The sequence below is a fragment of the Podarcis liolepis genome, assembly GCF_965112155.1.
Source record: "Podarcis liolepis genome assembly, chromosome: 11".
Classification (NCBI taxonomy): domain Eukaryota; kingdom Metazoa; phylum Chordata; class Lepidosauria; order Squamata; family Lacertidae; genus Podarcis; species Podarcis liolepis.
The window spans coordinates 14,898,455-14,922,531 of record NC_139565.1 but is presented as its reverse complement, the minus strand read 5'-3'; the positions used below and the strand labels follow the sequence as shown (position 1 = coordinate 14,922,531).

General features: G+C 46.7%; 1 protein-coding gene across 6 annotated transcripts in view; it reads left to right on the top strand.

The window, feature by feature from the left end:
* The window catches only part of CDC42SE2 (CDC42 small effector 2), a 104,661-nt gene that overhangs the window by 19,220 nt on the left and 61,364 nt on the right, over positions 1-24,077 (top strand). For 2 of the 6 annotated variants that reach the window (XM_083464678.1, XM_083464679.1), the window contains exon 2: positions 14,298-14,407. The exons of the other annotated variants lie outside the window; for them this stretch is intronic. The gene's annotated coding sequence lies outside the window, so the exon portion shown is untranslated. The remainder of the gene's footprint in view (positions 1-14,297; positions 14,408-24,077) is intronic. 6 annotated transcript variants of the gene reach the window in all.

The following is a 24,077-nucleotide window of genomic DNA, read 5'->3' as shown; positions in this document are numbered from 1 at the left end:
TTCTGTTTACCTTCCTTAAGCCCTCCAGGTGATTTAGCCTACAGCTCCTATCAGCTTCAGCTAGCATGGCCAATGGTCAAAGATGATGAGAGTTGTAGTCCAATAGTGACTGGAGGGTACTATGCCTAATAATCCTGCTTTATTTGTGAGTAGGCGAATCTGCAAAGAATTGCAGTTCTTCCTTCCTTTCTTTCGTTCATTTCAAGGAGATGAAAATATGAAGAGAATCACTCATTCGGTCTAACCAAACATAGGGATGCCTTTATCAGTGTGGAGTTCTTGGAAGGAGTACGTGATAAAGTATAAATGCAGTTTAATCACTTCAAACATCAAAATAAAAGTCAGCTGAAGTGCAGAGATTGCCTAAGAATTGCTATTAAAAAATTGTATACCTTCAGTCAGAAACCGGTTAACTGGAGGGTTAATAAAAGAGATGAGCTAAATTGCTCATTACAGATGAAGCAGAGTTCATGATAGATAATATTTATTACGGCCATAGGCCCATACAGGTAAAAACAACACATAAGTGACAGCTTGTGCCGTGGGGGGAAAGAAAAAAAAGAAAAAAGAAAAAACAGACGCTAAAACACCGCGATAACAATAAAATACTATAAGATGGAAAGGCAAGTTACGCCTTAATTAGCTTGTAGCGCTCCTTGGCGTCGCTTTTGGGAGAGGACTGCGACCAGGAACCTAGCCACTTTCAGGGTCGTGTGGGAATCCTTATCCTGCAAGATTTGGGCAAGATGGAATTTTGGTGGGGTACCCTCTAGTTTCTGTATGAATGGTCCCAACAAATTTGCCCGTGGCACATTGAACAAGGGGCAGGTGAACATAATGTGCTGGAGCGACTCCGGCGTCACCTTATCACATTCGCACGTGGCGGGGTCTTGGCCCTTTGAGAATCTATGTCTCAGGACATTGGAGGGGAAAACGTTGAACCTCGCTTTGGTGAAGGCCAGTCTATGGGCAACAGTCGAGAGGGAGGAGAGGTATGATGGAACACAATAAGTTAAAGTGATACCAATGTTCTGGGGCGAACAAACACCTCCCCCCAGCATATAATTTTGCTGTAAGTCGATGTCATCCAGTCTTTGACGGATCAGTCTTTGAGCAGTGATTTGGTCTAGTTTTAGGGAATCTGAGGGAGAGATTCCATAGCTCAGGAGTTTGGCATGAATTTTACTAGTCCAAAGGCTGGAGAATTCATCTCGCCATAAGCATTGGACAAGGTAATGGTTTGGTAGTCTATGCCACAATGATAACCAGTAATTGAAGACTTGCTTCCACAGGCAAGTTTCTAAGGATGCGATCTTCAATTCTAGTCGCATGGCTGCGTTGCTTACGCACAGGGGGAGCATTAGGAGCCGACGTAGGAATTGGCTTTGCAGAGTCTCAAGGGGAGCAAGGTCTGTCATCACGGCCCAGAGCGGGGCAGCATAAGCAAGCACTGCAACCACTTTTGCCTTGAACACCTTTAGGGCCGAGGGAACATGCAAAGCTCCGTCCGAAAAGAAAAATCGGAGGAGCGCATATGACAGGGTTTTGGCCTTGTTAAGTAGGTGTTGAATTTGAGCTTTCCATCCCAAGTTGTATTGAAAAATAACTCCTAGATATTGAAATTTTAGGACTTGCTCTATTTTTGCTCCACCAAGCTTCCATTTGTATAATCTCCGGCTTCTGGAGAAAATCAGAATCTTGGACTTAGCATGGTTGATGGTTAGTTGGTTGAGTTGGCAATACGTGGCAAAGATCTTCAGAGCTTCAGAGTTCATGTATTACAGCAAATGTAGGTTAGGTAAGTGTTTAGTTTAATTAGAGAAAAAATGTTTTAAGGCAGAGAAATCAGGAGTTAATGGGGGGGGGGGGAGTCCTAGGTATTGCAAGGTATGACGGAGTCCTCCCTAGGAATGTTTGGGGGGGGGGTTGTTAGAGTATGTGTGAGATAACAGAATCTTGACATAGTGTGAATGATAAAAACAAATCCATACTTTGTGTTCAATGGCTGTAAATGAGAGTGGTGGATTTACCAAGGATCAGTTATCTCTCTTGTTAATTAACTGCCATCTTTGGAAACAAAACAAAACAAAAAATCACCTCTCTTTACTTCACAACATTTACACACCATTTGACTGTCATAAAGCGCCAAAGCAGTTCACCAAAAGAGCAAAACAATCAAATTATTGGTATAGAACAGTTGAAACAACTATTATGAAACATTAAATGATAATACAATTATTTATAATTGAAGAATTACCATACATCATCGGAGAAGACTTGCTCCTGTGTCTGAAATAAAGCTTCATTTTTGCAGAACCACAAGTCTTATTCTACCATTGTTAGTATCCATCCAAGTTCGTCTTTAATTCTGACATTTTCAGAATTACTCATACCACTGTTTGAAAAACTTCCTTAATCACACATAACTTGGATGAAAACACCCATTTGTCCTTGCATACAGTTCATCTCCTTTAACAAATAGACCCCTTTGTTAAAAGATACAGCCCATTTATCTAAGCTCTAGCTGAGCTAATATAGCCGTTATTTCTTCCCGGAGAATAAATTTGATAGGAAACAGCTATGGGTGGGCTTATCTCATGCAACCAGGTTGTTGTCCCTAGAAAGGTGGCGACAGTGGGAACCTTTGTAAGGTCCTGATTCATTAAACACTCCGCAGTCGACTTGTTGAGGTATGAGACTGCTTTGCTAACATTTGAAATGTTTGCCAAGACTTTTTAAAGGACATGTAAAATTTCAAAGCTTTTGTGCTGGTCCCGGGGGTAAGGTACCGTGAGTGTAGCAGAGTCCACACGAAGCGGGGCGAGGTCCGATGCAGAGAGACGGGCGGGGAACAGGAACGCTGGAACAGAAGGCTGAGCAGGTAACAGGAACACCGGATGGTCGGGAACAGGAGGCCGAGCAGGGAACAGGAGTACTGGATAGTCAGGAACAGGAAGCCGAGCAGGGAACAGGAGTACCGGTTAGTCAGGAACAGGAGGCCGAGCAAGGATCAGGATCACAGGAAGGTCCGAAGCCAACAACGACGTTGCTCCCGCAACCTGGGGCCGGGATGAGTGGGCTTTTATCCTCTTCTAAGGTCAGGGGCGGTCCCGACCCCCAGGAGCCCCGCCTACTCTGGCCTTAAGGCGAGCACTCCTCCTGGGGGCAACTAGTTCCCTTCGCCTCTCTGCCCTAAGCCTCTGCAGATCAGGAGAGGCCGAAGGGTTACTGGGCCCTGGAGGAGGCTCACCTGTGGCCACTGAGTCATCAGGCCCCTCTGGGGCCAGGAGGACTTCACCTGGGCCCAGCTCCTGCTGCACTGCCACAGGTGCAGGCTCTTCAGCCTCTAGGCCTTGCCCCAGTTCAGCCGGCCCTGGAGGCGGGGACTCCTGTGCAGGCTGGGATTCCTCTGTTTCATCCTCCGAATCGGAATCCCAGGCCATCACACCATCCCCCCTCCCAGGCCCCCCCCTCAACCGAGGGTCCGGACCCGGCTTGCCGGGGTACGTCGCATGGAACTCTCGGAGGCAGGCAGGTGCGTGGACGTTGGCTGCTGGTTCCCAGGAACGGTCCTCCGGTCCGTACCCCTTCCAGTCAATGAGATACTGTAGCTTTCCCCTGCGGTATCGGGAGTCCAGGATGCGTTCCACCTCGTACTCAGGCTCTCCCCGAACCAACACTGGCTGCGGTTGGGGACGGTTCGGGTGGAACTCGTCGGGTGGGGCCACAGGACTCAAAAGGGACCTGTGGAAGACCGGGTGAACCTTCAGGGTTGCGGGTAACCGGAGACGGAATGCCACAGGAGAGACTTGGTCCACGATAGGGAACGGGCCGGTGAAGCGGGCGTCCAACTTCCGCGAAGGTCGAGAGGGGTGGAGATGGCGAGTGGAGAGCCAAACCAGGTCACCGACGCGAAGTTCCGGCCCCACCTGGCGGTGGCGGTCGGCCTGGGCTTTGTACGCTTCCTTGGCCTGGTGCAGTTGCTCCACCAAAAGCTGTTGCTGGGACTGGAGCTCCTGAAGCCACTCCGTCACTGCCGGGACCGCGGATGCCGGCAGCACCTCTGGAAACAGCCGTGGATGATAACCATAGCTGGCCTGGAACGGGGTCTGCTGGGTGGACGCATTCACCGCGTTGTTATAGGCAAACTCCGCCAATGCCAGGTGGTCGACCCAGTCATCCTGCTGGTAGCTGCAGTAACACCGGAGGTACTGCTCTAGCACCGCGTTCGCCCGTTCCGTCTGGCCATCGGTCTGTGGGTGGTAGGCTGACGAGAGGCAGACCTCTGTCCCGAGGGTCTGGTGTAATGCTCGCCAGAACCGGGATGTGAACTGAACGCCCCGGTCGGACACCACGCGCTCAGGTAGTCCATGCAGGCGGAAGACATGCTGAAGGTACAGCTGCGCAGTTTCCTTGGCTGTGGGTACAGATGGACAGGGAGCGCAGTGTACCATCTTGGTGAAATGGTCGGAGAAAACCAGAAGGCAGGTACAGCCACGAGACGAGGGTAATTCCACTATAAAGTCCAACGAAACCGTGTGCCAAGGGCGCGGTGGAACTGGCAATGGCTGAAGTAGGCCGGGGGGTCGCCCGGTAGGACCCTTGGCGCGACGGCAGACATCACAACCAGCAACGTAGCGAGCCACGTCAGCCTTCAGGCGGGGCCACCAAAACTCCCGACTGACCAAATGGGTGGTCCGATACCGTCCAAAGTGCCCCGCTGCTGGGGCATCATGGGCCATCCAGAGAACCTCCAGCCGTAGTGGCCCTGGCGGGACGTACAGACGACCGTGGTGCAGCAGCAGGCCCTGATGCAGGACCAGCCCCGGATATTGTGGACTGGACCCTTCAGCCAGCTCCCGGAGACGATCCTGGGCCCAAGCGTCGACCCGCTGTTGTTCCCGCACCCGAACCTGCAGTGGCTGCGCCTCCTGGGTGGCCAGGAATGCAGCCGGAGGTAGAATCGTGGTGGGTTCTGCTTGCTGTACCGTGTCTGCGTTGTCTTCAGGTTTCCGGGACAGAGCATCCGCCTTCTGATTCTGAGAGCTAGGGATGTAGCGGATCCGAAACTGGAACCGGGAAAAGAACAACGCCCACCGGATCTGTCTTTGGTTCAGCTTGCGGGTGGTCTGGAGGTACTCCAGGTTCCGGTGGTCGGTTCTCACCTCCACCGGATGTCGTGCCCCCTCAAGATGGTGGCGCCAGACCTCAAAGGCTACCTTGATGGCCAGTAGTTCCCGCTCCCACACAGTATAGTTACGCTCCGCTGGGAGGAGCTGGCGGGAATAGAAGGCGCAGGGTAAAAGTGGCGCTTCCGGTCCGTGCTGCTGAGACAAGACGGCACCGAGAGCCGTACTGGAGGCGTCAGTCTCTACCACAAAGGGTCGAGAAGGATCCGGATGTTGCAAGATTGGCGCTCTCTGGAAACAGGCCTTCAACCCTTGAAACGCCTCCTCCGCCTCCTTGTCCCAGGAAAACGGCGTCTTGGGGCGCAGTAGTCGGGTCAACGGGGTGGTGCGGTGAGCATAGTCCGCAATGAAGGTTCGGTAATAGTTGGCGAACCCCAGGAAACGCTGTAGATCCTTGCGGTTCCGAGGTGCCGCCCATTCTCGAACCGCTGCCACCTTCCCAGGATCCATCTGCACCCCACCTGGTGAGAGTCGGTGACCCAGGAAGTCCACTGACCGCTGATGAAACTCGCACTTGCTGAGCTTTGCATACAGACGATGCTCGCGCAAGCGCTGCAGCACTGTCCGGACATGGCCTTCGTGGCACGCCGGGTCACGGGAGTAAACCAGAATGTCATCCAAGTACACCACCACATACTTGTCTAGCAAGTCCTGGAACACGTGGTTGATGTACCGTTGGAACACAGCAGGCGCGTTGCACAAACCAAAGGGCATAACCAGGTATTCGAACTGTCCGTACCGGGTCCCAAATGCGGTCTTCCACTCATCCCCGGCGCGGATCCGAATCAAATTGTAGGCACCCCGGAGGTCTAGCTTGGTGAACACCTGCGCCCCTTGCACCCGCTCCAGTAACTCCGAAATAAGGGGCAAAGGGTACCGGTCCGGGATGGTGATTTTGTTCAGGGCCCGGTAATCATGGCAAAGGCGGAGCTCCCCACATTTCTTTTTAACAAAGAGCACTGGCGCAGCAGTGGGCGAGGTAGAAGGCCTAATGAACCCACGCTCCAGGTTCTTGCGCAAGAAGTCCTGTAAAGCCTCGCGCTCTGGCTCGGTTAACGAGTATAAGCGACTCACCGGTAGAGGCGCTCCGGGCTGGAGGTCTATGCCACAGTCAAAGGACCGATGCGGCGGCAGCTGGTCTGCCCCCCATTCCTCAAACACGTCGTGATAGTCCCGGTATTCAGCGGGGAGCGTTGCAGCAACCTCCTCAGTGGGCGCAGCTGCTAGCATCTCAGTCTCAGCCGGAGAACTGGGGTCTGGGAAGTGTACAGTCCGTTTGACCCAGTCAATCCGCACATTGTGAGCCTCCAGCCAGTCCATCCCAAGCACCAGGGGGAACCGGGGCATGGAGGCAATATCCAGAGTTCGCATCTCACGGTGCTGCTGGAGGCACAGGACCAGGGGCTGGGTCTCCTGAGTGACGGCACCCGAACGCAGGGGCCGTCCGTCGATTGCCTCCACCTGCACCGGTTCTGGCTTGTTCCGCAGTGGCACCCGATGCTGGGCAGCAAAAGCAGCGTCCATATAAGAGCGGGTTGCGCCCGAATCCACCAGCGCATGGGTAAGAATCCATGGCCCTCCTGGAGGGTATAGATGTACCGGAACCATAAGGTGTTGTAATTCAATTGGTGCGGCCCCATTCTGTGCTGTTTGGGACCCCCGGTAGCCAGGGCCATCAGCTACTGGGGTTTGGTGGTTTCCCTGCGGCTGGCGTTTCTCAGGACAGGACCTTGCATAGTGTCCGCTTCCGCCACAATAGAGACAAAGATTCCCCTCCCGACGCCGCGACTTCTCTGCGGGGGAGAGGCGTGGCCGCACTGCCCCAAGCTGCATAGGTTCCTCCAATGACTTAGCTGGACCCGTGGGGCTGCTGGTCGACACTGGGGCCAAGAACTGGAGGTGCCGGCGGTCCCGAGCCTGACGCCGGTCCTCTAGCCGATCGTCAATCTGTAAACTCCATTGGATAAGGGTGTCTAGCGTGGTGGGGCGTTCCATCGTGGCCAGCTGGTCCAGTATCTCATCTGAAAGCCCCTCGAGATACTGGTCCCGGAGAGCCGAGTCGTTCCAGGTCAAGTCCTGTGCCAGCAGCCGGAATTCTGTGGTGTATGCGGCCACCGTGGACTTGCCCTGTCTCAACCGCCGAATCGCCCGGTTGGCTTGACTCCCTTTCTGGGGGTTGCCGAACGCGGCCTCCAAACGATTGCAAAACCCCGTATAGTCTGCCAGCAAGGTGGAGTCTTGCCTGAGTAGCGGCAACGCCCACTTGGCCGCCTGGTCCTTTAACAAACTAATCAAAAAGTGCACCTTGGTGCGGTCGTCAGGAAAGTTCCGGGCTCGCCCCTGAATATATAGCTTGGCCTGGGCCAGGAACATAGGAAAGCTGGCCGGGGCTCCATCAAATTTCTCAGGCAAAGCCACTGGGTACTTGCCAGGAGTCGGGGCGTCGGCCCCAGGAGCCGGTAGGGCTTCTAAGCGTTGCTGGAGTGCCTCGACCGCGTCACTGAGCTGCTGCACGGTGTGAGTTAAGGCCTGGTTCTCCTGGGCCAAAGTCACCAGTGCAGCCGCCTGGTCCTCCATGGCCTCTGGCTCTTCCCGAACGCACCCCTACGAAGGGGGAGTGCGGGTGTGGCGGGAGCAAACTGTGCTGGTCCCGGGGGTAAGGTACCGTGAGTGTAGCAGAGTCCACACGAAGCGGGGCGAGGTCCGATGCAGAGAGACGGGCGGGGAACAGGAACGCTGGAACAGAAGGCTGAGCAGGTAACAGGAACACCGGATGGTCGGGAACAGGAGGCCGAGCAGGGAACAGGAGTACTGGATAGTCAGGAACAGGAAGCCGAGCAGGGAACAGGAGTACCGGTTAGTCAGGAACAGGAGGCCGAGCAAGGATCAGGATCACAGGAAGGTCCGAAGCCAACAACGACGTTGCTCCCGCAACCTGGGGCCGGGATGAGTGGGCTTTTATCCTCTTCTAAGGTCAGGGGCGGTCCCGACCCCCAGGAGCCCCGCCTACTCTGGCCTTAAGGCGAGCACTCCTCCTGGGGGCAACTAGTTCCCTTCGCCTCTCTGCCCTAAGCCTCTGCAGATCAGGAGAGGCCGAAGGGTTACTGGGCCCTGGAGGAGGCTCACCTGTGGCCACTGAGTCATCAGGCCCCTCTGGGGCCAGGAGGACTTCACCTGGGCCCAGCTCCTGCTGCACTGCCACAGGTGCAGGCTCTTCAGCCTCTAGGCCTTGCCCCAGTTCAGCCGGCCCTGGAGGCGGGGACTCCTGTGCAGGCTGGGATTCCTCTGTTTCATCCTCCGAATCGGAATCCCAGGCCATCACAGCTTTTGTGGTGTCAGCTTTGAAGAATAGGACACTCTGCTAAGTCAAGGCTCTCACTTGCCCCAAATATGTGGGGAATGCTTGCCCCAACTACGCCACTCCAGTTCGAACATGTACAGAATCTGTGATAGGAATTGAGCAGAGAGCCTTGTTTTGAGAAGAAGTGCTCCTACTCATGACAGCACCTAACACTAAAGCTTTTCCCCACAATCCTTGATAAACTGTCTTTTATGAATTGCTGCTTGTGGGCAGGATCAGGCTGAGAGTATCTACCAGCTGTGAGTTGCTGCACTGCATAAACCAAGAGGGTCGTTCAGGATTTCTTTTAGTGTTGTAGGGGATGCTGAGATGAAAATCTCTCATCATGCTCACTTACCCACAATGCAGCATTTCTGACTCAGCATCCTTTGTGACATTAAACAGGACCTGTAGGTGGACCTCTCCGACTGCGCGCTCCTTCACTCATGTCCTAAAAGTTGCTGTCTTAAAGCAACTAGGTTTCATGCACAGTTGGGCCAGCACTGGATAAGGAAGAAGGATCCACTCTGTCTATGTTCAGTGGTGCTGGGTTGGGTTCTGGCTAAGTTAGTTGTGCTTAGCTCCTATCAAAATCACCAGGCCGTAAATTAAGCCTGTTGAAGGAAAGTGATAAATTGGTTAATTCTCCATGAGTCAGCAGAGACGACTCACTCCCCACAAGGCAGCTGCAGACGTCTTGTAACTGCCTTATCGGTATTGCTGGCCTGAATTGGTGCATGAGGCTAGGTAGATAAGGCGCTCAGGCTACGGCATTTATTGTGGTAGGACGTTGGGAGAATCTGTGTGAGACTGTGTGGAACAGAAAAAGGAAGAGGAAGAATTGGGATTCTGGACAAGACTGAAAAGTTGCAAGATTTTGAAATCAGCTGAATTTAGGACTTGGCAGCAAGGACTTTGAAGCAAGGAACCCTCTCTGGGGTCAGAGAGAGAAGACTACTTGTAGCATCTGTAAATAGTGTGTGTATGCATAGTGGTGTTTGTTGGTGTCTGCCTAGTAAAGACAACTCTGCTTAATGGCTGTTTTATGCAGTGAGTTTGACTGAAGTCCCATGGTAAAGGTAAAGGGACCCCTGACCATTAGGTCCAGTCGTGGCCGACTCTGAGGTTGCGGCGCTCATCTCGCTTTACTGGCCGAGGGAGCCGGCGTACAGCGTCCGGGTTATGTGGCCAGCATGACTAAGCCGCTTCTGGCGAAACCAGAGCAGTGCACGGAAATGCCGTTTACCTTCCCGCCGGAGCGGTGCCTATTTATCTACTTGCACTTTGACATGCTTTCGAACTGCTAGGTTGGCAGGAGCAGGGACCGAGCAACAGGAGCTCACCCTGTTGCGGGGATTCAAACCACCGATCTTCTGATCAGGAAGTCCTAGGCTCTGTGATTTAACCCACAGCGCCACCCACGTCCCCAACTCCCATGGTACATACACCCAAATCCAAACGCACTGCTATGTAGATTATTTTGGCAAAATATTTCGTAAGTCACAACCTGCTTCTTTTCTGTCTCATCAGATGCACAAGTTGTGTAAGATGACAGGGAAGGTATCTTCTGATTCTGTATATACACACACTATGGCATTGGTTGTCGAGCGGTGGGTCAAGACCCACTTGGTCACAGCCTAATCCAGGCTTACTCATACTCAGCCCTCCAGATGTTTTGAGACTACAGTTCTCATCATCCCTGACCACTGGTCCTGCTCGCTAGGGATCATGGGAGTTGTAGGCCAGAAACATCTGGAGGGCCGAGTTTGAGGAAGCCTGGCCTAATCCAAGGTGGGTCGCAACAGGAGCACTACTTTGATACAAATGATTTAGGTAAAAAGGGAAGCCTGCTTAGAACTCGTCAGCCTGTCTTTTAGGATGTTCTCTTCAAGTAGCAAACTGTGTTTCCTGAACTTAAATACTGAAATCACTGACAGAACTGCTCATATGGGTAGTTTTGCAGAGATTACAGTGTGTCAGTGCAAAGTTCCTATTTCCAGTTCTCTAAATCACTTTCTGCTGCTGCAGCATACCACAAACTGGCAAATTGTTGCAACCCAAGGGAATCTGTGACTTCCCACATAGTTTCTACCACCTCTGGAGCATAACACCCTTGCTGGCATATTAAATGGTGCATTTATTGCATATTTATAAAGTAGTGTTTATTTTACATGTTTATAATCTGGATCTTAGTGTTTATCCTCCATTATACACACCAACATTTTTGGAGGTGGGGCTTAGGGGTGACTTGAGTGAAATGTTGTAAACAGTTGTCATTGCCAATACAGATGCAACTCCACTGAGCTTAGGAACTATGTTGCTTCTGGAAGCTTAAGTTGCTTTCACTTTTGAAGGAACAAGGAAATACTGCAGTTAGGAAGATAAGGAAGGACCATTACCCAAAGAGTCCTTTTTGTGGAAAGGGCACAAGAGCTGGGGGTTCAAGAGTAACCACAGGATTAAGCAGGTTGTTTAACTGCAGAAAGAACAAAGCTCAGGCTACATGCCATTTTTAATATGTTGTGCATTTGCATGTGTGTTTTTGAAAAGCATCACAGGGGACTCCTGGCGTTGCTCGGTGGTAGAGCATATGTTTTGTATGCAAAAATAAAAATGCCTGGTTCAATCTCTAGCATCTCCAAGCAGGTCTGGTAAAAGATTCCTGCCTGAAACCTGGAGAGCTGATGTCTGTCTGTGTAAACAATAATGAGCGAGATCAGGGGTCAGCAAACCTTTTCAGCAGGGGGCCAGTCCGCTGTCCCTCAGACCTGGAGGGGACGGACTATATTTTGGAAAAAACCAAAAGAACAAATTCCTATGCCCCACAAATAACCCAGAGATGCATTTTAAATAAAAGCACACATTCTACTCATGTGAAAGCATGCTGATTCCCGGACCATCCGCGTGAGGGATTTAGAAGGCAATTGGGCCGGATCTGGCCCCCGGGCCTTAGTTTGCCTACCCATGAGCTAGATGGTAAAGATAATGGACCCCTGGGTGGTAAAGTCCAGCCAAAGGTGACTGTGGGGTTGCAGTGCTCATCTTGCTTTTAGGCCGAGGGAGCTGGCGTTTGTCCGCAGACAGGTTTCCCGGTCATGTGGCCAGCAGGACTAAACCGCTTCTGGTGCAATGGAAGACCGTGATGAAAATCAGAGCGCACGGAAATGCTGTTTACCTTCCCACCGCAGCGGTACCTATTTATCTACTTGCACTGGTGTTCTTTTGAACTGCTAGGTTGGCAGGAGCTGGGACAGAGCAATGGGAGCTCACCCCATCACGGGGATTTGAACTGCCGACCTTCTGATCAGCAAGCCCAAGAAGCTCAGTGGTTTAGACCACAGTGCCACCCGCCTCCCATGTCCTAGATGGACCAATGGTATGAGTATGGTTGGACTAGATTACCCTCCGAGTCCCTTCCAACTCTAAAATTCTATGACTTAGGCAAGAGTAGGCCACTTTCCTATATTCCTATGATTGGGAGTGCTATGATTGGTGGAGGAGGCATCCTGAAACTCCTCCCCTCCTACACTGTGGTCCTGAACAGTATTCCCATTTCCTGAAACCACTGTGCTCAGAAGAAAGCTGCCAGCAGTTCAAGATTCCCCCTCTCCCCCTCCCCAGCTTTAATCCTCACATTCCTGTGCGGCAAATTACGGTAGATTGAAAGTTACCCACAGAGTTTTGTAGCCAAGCGGGGTTTCTCTGTGGTCTCTTAAGACCATTCACAATCCACTATGTCATGCTGGCTCCAGGACTGCGCTAGACAGCTGACTTGAGTGTATTTTGCTGATATGTCAGATATAAGTACTTGGACTTGCTGTAAAGTAACATAGAGGAACTTTACTTCCAAGTAATGCTGTTTCAGTGAAGATGACAACCTTATGACAACAATTCCTTCCCGTTTTTGGTATCATTTTTATTACGTTTTTCTGTTTTACCTTGTAGAATATTAATTTAAACAACCTTAAAATATCAGTGACTTCCCTTCTTCTCTTTCCATGGTTCATTTTGCATAACATAAATCCCTGCATATTTTACATAAACTAAACTATTCAGTATTCCATTACTACATCCATCAAAACCTATTTACACTGTTGAATTTATCTTAATGCTGCCAACGTTTCCACGTGTACACAATCCCCCCATATTTCCAATAAGCATTTTTTCAATCTTCCTTAAGCCTATGTTCTTCTTGTTCTCTTATTCTATATGTTAAGTTGTCAAGCTGCATGTATTCCGTCTGTTTAAGTTGCCATTCTTCTTTAGTATAACAACAATTCCTAGGTCTCCTACTCATATTCTCTCACTGAGAGTCACTTTTGTCAATAACAGACAATGTGAAAACTCATCCCTTTACCACTCCTTTAAAGAACTGTGATTGGATTAAAAGAAGGTGGTTAAATTAATCTAGACTGAGAAAAGCTTAGCCACTTTATCTTAATCTCTTTCAGGGTGGTTAGAGTGACAAAGGGGTAGACTGAGAACTGCAGCCAGGGGATGAGAGGCAGAAAGGTATCTACTCCTGTGACGTTCAGTTTATCATGCAAGATGTGAGTGGAATCAGGGTCTCTGTGCGCACAAGGTGCAGATACCAGTATTTTCACTACTGTGAGTACCAAAGCTTTCTGGAATGGGATGGTCAGAATGAAACTGAACCAGGGCTGTCAGGAAAGTAGGCATCTGATTAACATAATCCTCTTTGAGTGGTCTCAAATATGCACTCCAAGGGTACTGCCAAATGGCTGCTTCCTGCTGCCATGGAGGGATGTTTGCTACCACCCAGCCTCAGGCTTCCCAGAAGACCCTTTATATGTTTTATATTGCTAAATGCTGTGCTGCATCTGCAACAGGCAGGAATCTCTTCCCCAAATGGGATGGAATATAAGGCCTTCTACATGGGCTCATAGGGACGCGGGTGGCGCTGTGGGTTAAACAGATCAGAAGGTCAGCGGTTCGAATCCCCGCAATGGGGTGAGCTCCCGTTGCTCGGTCCCTGCTCCTGCCAACCTAGCAGTTCAAAAGCACACCAGTGCAAGTAGATAAATAGGTACTGCTCCGGTGAGAAGGTAAACGGCGTTTCCATGCACTGCTCTAGTTCGCCAGAAGCAGCTTAGTCATGCTGGCCACATGACCCGGAAGTTGTATGCCAGTACCCCAGCCAATAAAGCGAGATGAGCGCCGCAACCTCAGAGTCGATCACGACTGGACCTCATGGTCAGGGGTCCCTTTACCTTTACTTTTACATGGGCTCATGCAGACCTGGCAATGGGAAAGAGCAGTCTGTGCTGCTTATTTTGGTTATTGTTTTTACTTTCCATTTGCCAGAGGGTTTTTTTCTCCTTCAAATTACACCCACACCCACACAAATAAGTGCCAGGTGTCATTTGCGGATATTGTTGTGTATTCAGTAGCTTTCACTTTATTTGTTGGGTAATATCCTTCACCAGAGCATCCCAAAGTGGGTTATGCAGTAGTAAAACAAGGCCATGCATATAGTCGAAATGGCTATAAAATTGCCATTTGTCACAAGCAATGTGAAATCGCTAACATGCAGGGTGAACAACTAATCAAACATTGTCCATGATTTGTGTAAGAAGGTACTCAGGGTGCTAATCTGTTAGCCACTGACAGATGATAACCACCTCTGCTCAGAAATTGCTCATATTGCACTAAACCATTAGCACTAAACCTAGTGATCTCTCTCTCTCTCTCTCTCTCTCTCTCTCTCTCTCTGTGTGTGTGTGTGTGTGTGTGTGTTCTACAAACAGTGTTTTCATGAATTGAACTGACACAAAGGGGGTACTCCACAAGAGGTTTATGCAAGATTCTGTGGCCTGGTTACTCTGATGTTGGACACATACTAGAATATCTTCAGCCTGTGAGTAAGAGATTCCCTCCCCCTCTTCTTTTTACCTTTCTCCTCCTGTGATGGAACTCCTATTTGGGGACTTCCCTGGCTTTTTCTTGTCCCATGTAGGACCAGTCTGGAAAGTTAGCCTTGGTGAAGACTTGACGTTTTCATCCCCCCCAAAAGTTTTTGATTTGAGTTTCCATTGAAATGAGGCTGTATTTTAATGTTTTAATGTTGTACAGTGGTGCCTCGCAAGACGAAAAGAATTCGTTCCGCGAGTCTTTTCGTCTTGCGATGTTTTTCGTCTTGTGAAGCACGGTCCGTCGCAACTGCGCCTCTTCAAGCGGCTTTTTAAAAAAAGCGCAAGACTTTTTCGTCTTGCGAAGCAAGCCCATAGGGAAATTCATCTAGCGAAGGGAAATTTGTCTAGCCCATAGGGAAATTCGTCTAGCGAAGCAACGCAAAACCGAAAAACCCTTTCGTCTAGTGAGTTTTTCGTCTTGCGAGGCATTCGTCTTGCGGGGCACCACTGTATTTTAATCTTGTTTTTAAGTTGTATTTCAATCAGTTTGTTGTTATATCGGGTGTTAGCTGCCCTGAGCCCTGTCTTGGCTGGGGAGGGTGGGGTATAAATAGAGTTTATTATTATTATTATTATTTGTAGGCAAGGTTTGTTCTTCACCATGAGTCCCAGTTTAGTCAAACCTTTGCTTAGCTCAGGGTGGAAACAAAAAGGACCGGGGAGGGTCAATGTGCACCTCTCCAGCAACCCACATATACATGTGACCCCCTTAAGCCATAGTTTCCATTGTTTGTGTGATTCCAGTAAGGCACAGAACCAAGCTATTCCTGTTTGATGCATGTTGTATCCAGGGGCACCGACTTATAAAAAATATTGGGGGAGCCCGCGAAAGCTCATGAATAATAAATAAGCTCATGAATATGCAGATAAAGTGGCGCCGCCTCCTCGTGAGCGAATAGGGGAGAGCGTGCTGCGCCTATTAATCAGCTCCGAAGGAAATTGGGTGGAGCTTTTGCTCGGGAGGGAGGGCAGGAGGCATGCAGCCCGACCCTGTGCATTTTGGGCTGGGGAAGGGGCGGCGCTCTGCTGGAGGGGCACCCGAGATTATTGGGGGGGCGGAGCCCCCCCAAACGAATTTTTGAGGGGGCTCGGGCCCCCTCAGGCCCCATGGAGTCGGCGCCTATGGTTGTATCAGAACTGGCCAAGGATCTGTGTTTCAAACACTTTCAGACTAAACTGCTTGGGATAGGGGTTTTTCCTCCTTTTGAATATTTCTGGGTGTAACGGCCAGACAACTGCAAGAACCAAATAACCAAAGACTGTGTTTTTAACAATGTGCTACTTAATAATTGTGTGTGTGTGTGTGTGTGTGTGTGTTGATTTTCTTAGGCCCGTTGAGTAACTGCTCTCTTTGAACAACTGTAGAGTGATTCTAATTAGGGATGAAAACTAGATGTTCATAGGCATCTCTGTAGTCTGTTTTGATTTCCCCCTTGTATGTGCTCACAAAGAGTCAAAGCAACTATGAATACATTATGTCTCCTTATTTCTGCATGCTACAGATGTCAACCTAAAGGGCAATGTTTCTGAAATGAGCACGTTTTCTCCTGTGCTAGCTGTAGCCTTGGAGACTCTGGACAACCTTTATTTGCCATCAAGCTCAGTAATGCACTGATATTTTAATTTGTTTAAAAAATATTTTCAAATTATTGTGCATGTTACATATGTGCACGGTTGTCTTTTCCGTGTAACTGGTGCCAATTCTGCCTTCCATTTCAGATTCAGAAGGTTTGTATGCATGCAATTTCTCTTTCTGGATTTGCTTTTTGCCTGAGATCTTTTTTTTTTTAAATGATATTTATTAAAGTTTCAAAAAAAGGTTACAAAAATAAGAAAAAGGAAAAAAAGAAAAGAAAAAATACAAAATACAGAAAAATAAAAACATTTAAAAACAAATCAATCTTTCCATGTCTTGTCTTTCATTTACTTGTTTCCCTGACCTCCTCGCACCTCCCTTTTTTGTATTCCAGTTCAGTTAGTTAATTCAGCAAATCCTTTCCCTCTTTGTTTTTATCCTAATCCTTTAACTTAATATATTGTAACTTTGGATTCTCACCTGTTAACAAACCATTTTTACATACTCCTTTGTAACAGTGCTGCTAAAACCACTTAACTTCATTCTGACATCATTCTAACATTCATTAATTTTGCAATATTTCTGTAAATAGTCTTTAAATTTCTTCCAATCTTCTTCCACCGACTCTTCTCCTTGGTCTCGGATTCTGCCAGTCATTTCCGCCAGTTCCATGTAGTCCATCACCTTCATCTGCCATTCTTCCCAGGTGGGTAGATCTTGTGTCTTCCAATACTTCGCAATGAGTATTCTTGCTGCTGTTGTGGCATACAAAAAGAAAGTTCTATCCTTCTTTGGCACCAATTGGTCTACCATGCCCAGGAGAAAGGCGTCTGGTTTCTTCAGAAAGGTATATTTAAATATCTTTTTCATTTCATTATAGATCATCTCCCAGAAAGCCTTGGGCACGTCCACCAAAGGTGAAAGAATGTGCTGCTTTTTGCCTGAGATCTTACCCCTTCAGGGGTTTACCAGTACAGTACTATGCTATACAGCTGGCTTGGATTCAGTTTACATCACAGTAATCCAACTGTGAGGCTGGCAATGCATGCACAATTCCAGCTGTCAATCTACCCAATGCAGCAATGGCCCATAGTCTTACCAACCGAAAATGGTAAAAGGCACATCTAGCGACTGAGGGGTTCACAAATTAAGAGAGGCAGGTAGCCTTGCAGGTGTTTGCTGACGTTCACAATTTGCCAAAATTATGTTTAAACACTTAACTCATATCTAATTCTTGTTTTGATACTGCATGATCTTGCTGACCCCCATCCTGCTGATATAGAAAGGTAAAATAAAGCCATACTGACAGCCCATAATTTAACTGAGTGTACAACACAGCATGATTTAAAATAAAATTTAAAAAATTCTGTACTTGTTTTGCAGTGAATGTAGTTGTGAGCTACCAGAATTCAGCCTTCATTTTTATTTACAGCACCTCATTTGCATGCCCCTCCCCTTTTCCTTTCTGCTGCCCCTGCCATTAAAGACCTTGAGGCAAATCTCCATAAATCAATTTAGTGCTGAGACAATTTAGTGCTGAGACAAACATGCATTAGAGCTGGAGAGGATCTAGCCAGCGTGCAACTTAGCCCAACTCTCTGCATGGAAGATGATACGTTCTGTACCTAAAGGCACTCTCAGCAAATGCCAGTTCAGCCATGAAAACTTCTGTGGCAGAAATAGAGAGCATTGTAATGTGAAAATTAGGATTTTAGTTTTCACTTTTAGTATTTTGCCCACCAGAAAAAGCTCTGTATAAAAAGCAATCTACATGTATGTCATCTGAGCTGGTGACTTCATGTCTAAAAAACTTAAGATTTGCTCACATTTTCTCTGTCTGTACAGTTGATAGCTATCGCCACTTGAACATTATGTTTTTTCTTTCTTTTTTATAATTTTTTATTGGTTTTACATAAATTTTTACACAATAACTGTAACCATTCCAAAACATAAAAAATAAAAAGGTTCTTTCGAATCTACAGACCTCCTCCCCTCCCTCCATGGGTTCCATTTACAAATATTTTTTCTTTTTTTCTGCATCTTTTACCGTTATCTAACTGTTACATAATCATAGTAACCAAAATTTATTTCACATTACAAGTGTCATTGTCTCCCTGCCAATGATTTTAACTGTCTAAGGTGGCCTTTTAAGTATGTTAAAAAGTTATTCCGATATTTTAGGAATACTTGATCTTCCTGGTTTCTGATCTTTCCCATCAGCCTCACTATATTCCATCAGTTTGGTCTGCCATTCCTCTCTGGTCTGTACTTCTTCCTTCCTTCCATCTCTGGGCTAGAAGCATTCTCACTGCCGTCGTTGCATACATAATCAGTCTTTAATTTTCTTTCGGTAGTTCCTCAGAACATTATGTTTTTTCAAACCTAGCCCTGGTGTTTGTTGATTTTGTCCTATTCTCTGGGGATATAGGAGTATAGGCATCCAATATCCTTGCTTCTATTACCCTTTTTAAGTATTTGAAAAAATTTGGAAATACATTTAGTTAATGAGTGTGAACTGGGAGCCATATGGTTTGAGGCTGGAACTTACCGTCTTTTTCGCTCTATAAGACGCACCAGACCACAAGACGCACCTAGTTTTTGGAGGAGGAAAACAAGGAAAAAAAATATTCTGAATCTCAGAAGCCAGAACAGCAAGAGGGAGCAATCTCTCTTGCTGTTCTGGCTTCTGGGATAGCTGTACAGCCTGCATTAGCTCCATAAGACGCACATACATTTCCCCTTATTTTTTAGGAGGGGAAAAGTGAGTCTTATAGAGCAAAAAATACGGTAACCTAGTGAACTTCTTGGCTTTGAGCATGCTCAGGATTTGGTACCTTCTTAGGGACAGGTCAGAATAGAGATGTGAAAGTATAGCACCTTATGTTTGGCACGGGTGGCACTGTGGTCTAAACCACCGAGCCTCTTGGGCTCCCTTATCGCTCCCTAGCATCCCACTGTCAGAGGATGGCCTCCTTCCATTCACCACTTTGCCTCCTCCAAGTGGAAGAAACCTGGGCAGTGCTGAATGTCACATCCATTGCCAGGTGTGTCCTGCTGGAAATAGAAAAGGGCTTTCCCCTTGGCCTGCCTTTATATCCACTCAGTTGCCAAGTGCTTTTGTGACATCATAAGATACCTACAGCCAATGGCAACAGCTGAGGAGGCATCATCTTCATTGCTTTGAGCCTCACAATGGCAGGTGGACCTATCTGCAATTGTGTGCTTGCTTATTCGCGGGTGGCACTGTGGTCTAAAGCACTGAGCCTCTTGGACTTGCCGATCAAAAGGTCAATGGTTCAAATTCCTGCGACGGGGTGAGCTCATGTTGCTCTGTCCCAGCTCCTGCTAACCTGGCACTTCAAAAGCACACCAGTGCAAGTAGATAAATAGGTACTGCTGCAGTGGGAAGGTAAATGGCGTTTCCGTGGGCTCTGGCACTTGTCGAGGTCCTCTGTGCCCCAGTAGCAGTTTAGTCATGCTGGCCACATGACCTGGAAAACTGTCTGTGGACAAATGCTGGCTCCCTCGGCCTGAAAGCGAGATAAGTGCCGCAACCCAGTAGTCTCCTTTGACTGAACTTAACCATCCAGGGATCCTTTACCTTTACCTGTTACCTTATGTTTGGCAAACCTGGTGTGAACAGGAATACCCTCTTAATCTTGCCTGGTCAACAAAGTAGCGCTTTCTGTATGCCATTCTGCATCTCTTTAACTTGCAACTGAGCATGACACAAGCTCAGCCCTGTATTTGGGTGAAGCCATTGGGACTTCAAACCTGTGTTGAAGTTTCCAACCGCATTTCCCACCGTATCTCTCCTCTTGTAACTCTACAGCTGTGGTCTTTCTAGTGCTGATTCATTATGCTAGCTTCTTGTTTTTCTGCAGCACTTCTTCAGAGTAGCTCCTGCAACGAAGAAGAATCATTTCCATTTACTAAACATTGCTGCCTGTACTGGGTGTTTGGAGGTGCAAGAGAGCCTGATTATGAAACCAGGCAATCAGAAATCTATCTGTTTGCTTTTAACCCTCCAAATGGTTAGGCTAAATAGCAAGAACAGATGGGGAAGCAAATTCATCATGGTACTGTGCTCAGCAAAGCATGACAGGGCATTTAACCTTAAATAGATTTGATCTGGTTTCATGGCGTTCTTTCATGAATTTCTAAACAGCATTTGAAGTACCTCTCTGGTAACGAGCCTCTGAAGAGCAGTACATTGGAATTATGATATGCAAATATCTTTTGTTTCCACAATAGAAACAGACTTATTAATATTCATATATAATACAAACTAACTTTGACAAAAGGTTAATTGAGTGAATTATTTTTGACAGTAATTATTTTTCCTGTTTCCCCTGCTGGAATTAGTAGTGTTTATGGCATCCAGTCTACCTTTAATTTAGAAGTAGACTAATTTTCTGCTTCTTGCTTTTTTGGCATGGGAGGAACAATTCACTAGTCAATATGAGGATGAAGGCCATTGTTCTCATCAAAATTTAAAGGGGAATTGTTCCGTTGGAAAAATACTTACGTGTTGAAACAAGTTAGATGTTTGCAATGGACAAAATGTCTAGGTTATTCTAGATTAGAACTTTTATTGTATCATAGAACATGATCTTCCTTCTAGAATATTTTTTATTCCTGAAATATGCTACATTTCTGTCATTTCTGAGTACCATCTTGGGGGCGGGGATTGCAACCCTTTATGTAAGCTTCTTTTTAACAACAGGCACCTATGATTGGCAATTATGTTTGAGTCCTTTTTATGAATACTGTTTGAGCATTTGTTTCCCCTATCTTTTAATGTGGCACACTAAGATTAAATTGAATGTGTATAGTTTGCTTGAACTTCAAGGAGGTGGTGGCTGAGGAATGATGCCCATGTTCTAAATTCAGTTAAGACAACTAAGAGTACTATTTTCAATCAATCCAGAATCCCCCCACCCCCGAAACATGACTTCATATATAAGGCTATAGATTTTGGTTAGATTTTCCCTACAGCCCAAATAGCCAGAGGTGCTGCCATTCACCCACTGAATTTCTTAGCTTTTCCTTTGTTAAAGTCTCTAGCCCTCATTGTTAGGCAATATGAGAGGAAATGCGGGTGGCGCTGTGGGTTAAACCACAGAGCCTAGGGCTGGCTGATCAGAAGGTTGGTGGTTCGAATCCCCGCAACAGGTTGAGCTCCCGTTGCTCGGTCCCTGCTCCTGCCAACCTAGCAGTTCAAAAGCACACCAGTGCAAGTAGATAAATAGGTACTGCTCCGGCAGGAAGGTAAACGGTGTTGCCTGCGCTGCTCTGGTTCACCAGAAGCGGCTTAGTCATGCTGGCCACATGACCAGGAAGCTGTATGCCGGCTCCCTTGGCCAATAAAGTGAGATGAGCGTTGCAACCCCAGAGTCGGCCACGACTGGGCCTAATGGTCAGGGGTCCCTTTACCTTTACCTTTATGTGAGCACATTTCCTAATACAGGGGTACCTCAGGTTAAGTACTTAATTCGTTCCGGAGGTCTATACTTAACCTGAAACTGTTCTTAACCTGAAGCACCACTTTAGCTAATGGGGTCTCCTGCTGCTGCAGCGCCGCCAGAACACAATTTCTGTTCTCATCCTGAAGCAAAGTTCTTAACCTGAAGCACTATTTCTGGGTTAGTGGAGTCTGTAACCGGAATCGTATGTAACTGAAGCGTATGTAACCTGAAGCGTATGTAACCTGAGGTACCACTGTATGAATGTATGAAGTAGACCCTAATTCCACCTAAGGGTTGAAATAAAATTTGCATGTAACTTCATCTTTCATTATCTGTGTTCATGTGTCGAAGTCCAAGATGCAAATACAATAGTGTTTACAAACACCATTGGGTTTTAGCTGCATACTTTTATACGCTGGTGTAATGCTGGGATATACAGCGCTTCCCTAAGGCTTTGTACTTTGCCACATAGTTTGACACACAGTGGGACTTAACTTTCGCGTAAATTGGTTCAGTGTAAGGACACACAGTTGTCCAAGGGGCCAGGAAAAATAAGTAACACTATTAAGGGGTAAGGTTTAAAGCAAAAAAAAAATAAGTTTTCAGAGAGTTTCAGAGATGTGCATGCAATTAGATTTGTTAATGTAGAAAGTCCATTTATTTCAACTCTGTTTAATGATAGTTGTTTGGTCAGCTAATTGATTAGATTGCTAATAATTTGCAACATCTGTAACACAATCCACAGGGATGTTTATTTATAGCCATCTTTGCACAGGACTGTTGCACCTACTAATCAATCATTCATTCATTATTTATAGGGTTCAATATTTTACCTTTCGTGCCAAAAGAAAGCGATAGAATAAATTGCCTGCACAGTTACCTACATTTAGTACCCTATGCATATATAACAAGGTGGCTTTTATTTTTAAACTGTAATTCTGTTAAAACATATTGTAGCACATTCTTTTTATAATTATTGGAAGCATGTCAAACTTTGCTGTTGGGTTTCTTCCTACTCTTCCTGCAAGTAGGTAGAAGAACTTTGTCATAGTACAGTATCTTGATTCCCTTGGGTGTGTCGTAGATGGTGCTCATAATGAAACAGAAATTTCTCAGAGGTTTTCTGGTTTTGGTGTGCTGCTAAATAATCATTGGTCTTCAGGCACATCTCTGTGTCCCTCTTCTTCCAACCAAAGTTTGTTTTTGTTATTGACAGAGCCAAATATTAAATACTTATCTATGGTAGAAGCACAGATCTTTATGCAGATAGCTGTTCTGAAAACCAGTAATGATATAATAATAATAATAATAATAATAATAATAATAATAATAATAATAAAAAATAATAATAATACCCTGCCCATCTGGCAGGGCTTCCCCAGCCACTCTGGGCAGCTTTCAACAAAATATTAAAATACAGTAATCCATAAAACGTTAAAAGCTTCCCTAAACAGGGCTGCCTTCAGATGTCTTCTAAAAGTCTGGTAGTTGTTGTTCTCTTTGACATCTGGTGGGATTGCTGCTACAGGTCACCTTTGAAAGAAGGCACTGTGGACTGTGGACTGTCATTTGCTGCTGCAGCATTTAAGTTCATCTTGTTAGTGCTTCTACAATGCCAAATCGCAACATGTTTAAAAACTAGTAGCTTAAATCCAACACAATTGTTTAAGTGAGCTGAATTTTAACAGTAGACCTGGTCTTTGTTGAAATTCTCACTTTATCCTGGTTTAAAATGACAGAGAAACTTCCATCATCGGTGTTTTTCTCTAATTAAGAGGTGAGAAAATTGTCTTCTAATCTTCTAAGGGTCATTTCCTTAGTTTCAGTTAGCTTTTATAATGACACTTCAGATAATAATATTTGAAAGGCTTAGAAGTTGTCACACCTAACTGGATACTTGCATTGAACCAACTATAGCCAAAGGTGACCCTCTTATTGTCTGTAACAGTTCTGGGTTAATACAGCTGCAAGATGCAGTCATTTGTTCCAGTAAAAAAAGATAGTCCCGTCAAGCATTTAAGATTATATCAGCACGACAATGAACCATTGTTACACGGTACTAAATGAATTAATATGAGATCTATGTTTTCACAGTTGAGTATTCTACCAATCTATGCTGCTTTGCCATCACCCTGTTGTTCCTACGCTGCTTCTGCCTGCTTTCTCAAAATTTGCACCATCTGATTTGCCTCTGATACTTATTGTTACTACATTTGAAAGTTTGCTGGCGCTACTGTAAACTAGTTCAAATGTTCAGTTCCTTGTAGAAAACATGATTCTGCTTCCTTTTGATTGCAAAATTTTGAAGGCAAAATTTTGCAGGGGATTCAATTAAACCAACCAGTACTCTTGTGAAAGTCTGTGATTTTGTTACCCAGGACTGAATTCCCAGTTCATTCCATTTCATTGTCTCCTGTTACATTCCACGAATGACTTTTTCAGACGCAGTGTTTTCACTTGTATACCATTTTGCCAGCTATTTTGCCTTGTTGGGTGAAGAACACTGCAGGATTCAGGCCTCCAAATCCCAAGATGTGGCTTTAAAAGTTAGTGTGTGTTTTTTTTAAATAA